The sequence below is a fragment of the Priapulus caudatus genome, unplaced genomic scaffold (assembly GCF_000485595.1).
Source record: "Priapulus caudatus unplaced genomic scaffold, Priapulus_caudatus-5.0.1 Scaffold70, whole genome shotgun sequence".
Classification (NCBI taxonomy): domain Eukaryota; kingdom Metazoa; phylum Priapulida; class Priapulimorpha; order Priapulimorphida; family Priapulidae; genus Priapulus; species Priapulus caudatus.
Window position 1 is genome coordinate 458894 of NW_014577131.1, and position 2188 is coordinate 461081.

Sequence of the window (2188 nt, forward strand, 5' to 3'; positions counted from 1 at the left end):
GAGAGAGAGAGAGAGAGAGAGAGAGAGAGAGAGAGAGAGAGAGAGAGAGAGAGAGAGAGAGAGAGAGAGAGAGAGAGAGAGAGAGAGAAGACGGGAATTAAACCACTATCTAACAAACACATTTTATTCCAAGGCTGTTGCTCACGGCACCATGCACAGAAATTATTAAAGCGTAAAATTTTCACGCTTCGTGCATCGAGCTCATGAATCATAGAAATTATATTTACTTACACCTTCAGGCAGCTACTAAACTCTCAAGCCAATTTGCAAAAGGTTGATAACGAACTAGACGTGCCTATAGTATTGTTTGTCATTGCTGTGCGTGAACGAGAATGGGTAAACGTTGGGATCGACAACTATTATATTCCGTTATAATACAAGGTAGAGTAGAGGCACATTTTTCAAAATGAAAACAACCGTGTCGGCCATGTTAGCATAACTTACGTTAATTACGAAATTACTTCACGAGACAAAACCCTTGCTTCGCTCGTCTCCAATGAGATTGTTCACTCAAAAGCCGCCGCACCATTTTTACTTCGACAGCCGAACGGGAAATTTCGTCCGGCCTTGGGCGTGCACGTTCCAGTGCACAGGGAATCACAAATGCAGTCGAGTCTCGTTAAGGAATCGCCCAGATAGACAAACATCGGATGATAACTCCCGCGGGGTTTGTCCACATCCGCGCACGAATCGCCGCCAAAACGACGGAGGTGGCGTGTTTGCTGAGCAATCAAACGCCCGTGGAAGAATGAAGGTAGACTCTGCGCCGCGCGGCGGGCCTTGAACCGCGGGCCAGCGGTGCGATGCAAATCGACGTGGAATTCCGCGTGGAACCACCTTGAGTTCGTCTCTCGCTAACCCGCGGGTCGGGCAGGAATGCGAGCGCGAAACGAGCTTAACAAGACCCCGCCCGCTGTTAAAGCCGTCACCTGCGCGCCCGCCCTTCGCCTGGTGTCATTAGAGCGGCTTAGGTGGCGAGACGCGCACGCCGACCTATGAACATTACACATGACCTGCTCGCCGCGCCTCGTCTGTCGGCGAGTGTGTGCGACCCAGGTCCCTCGGAATCCCGCCGAAACAGTTCACGTGGCGCTCTAGTTTTGTCGTTGTCCAATCCCCCCCAGTGCAGCACAGGACACAGGACGGCCTTGCCGCTCCGCGCGTGTAAAATTCTTCCTCTGTGTTTTTTTTAGCTTTCGTTCTCTATTCTCTCGGCGCCGTAAGTGGCAATCGTTTATATAGTAGTTTGATTGGAGAGCATTAGTTCGGATGAGAGCAGTTACGCGCAAGGACGCGCGAGGCACGCATGCGCCTCGGTCGCCATCCGCTTCTGCTATGTGTAGCACTCAACATTCCACTCGTCGCCTTGGCGGCGCAATGTGATCTAATTTCGCGGACCGCGCTGATGATGAGTGAACTCGTGGCGAAGCTGATGGTGGATGCGGCGGCATGATAGCAGCCGCGGCGGAGGCTGTGGCTAACAAGTGTTTCTTACAAGTGTTCTTGTAAGGAACACTCATCAATCACAGAATGGGGAGCTAGAGAGAGAGACACCGAGATATATCCGAAGTAGATAATAGGGATTATCCCTATTATCCCCTATTATTCCCTATTATCTACTTCTGATATATATATATATATATATATATATATATATATATATATATATACTATATATATATAGTATTAGTATATTTTATGATTATAGAGACGAGAGAGATGGATAGTTAGATGGACTAGATAGGATAGATAGACGACAGCAGACAGGACAAGATCAGATTAGATGAGAGAGAGAGAGTAGAGTGCCTAGAGACGCTGAAAGAGGAGAGAGAGAGAGGAGAGAGCGACATGTAGAGAAGAGAGCGAGAGAGCAGGAAACGAGAGAGATTAGAGCAAAGAGAGCGAGCCGAGACAACGAACAGGGGAGAGATTTGAGTATTAGATTAGAGGTAACGAGAGGGGGCAGTGAGAGGAGAGAGAAAAAAGAGAGAGGAGAGAGAGAGATGCGTACCTTGACCACGCGTCGTGCCACTTGCCTCCAGCGTTTACCTATGAGTGTGAGCTTTATCATTAACGAAACGTTCGTCCTAAAAAAAAAAAAAAAAAAAAAAAAAAAAAAAAAAAAAAAAAAAAAAAATAAAACGTGTCTGCCGCTTGACCTTGTCGGAAGCTATGCTCGTATCTTCTT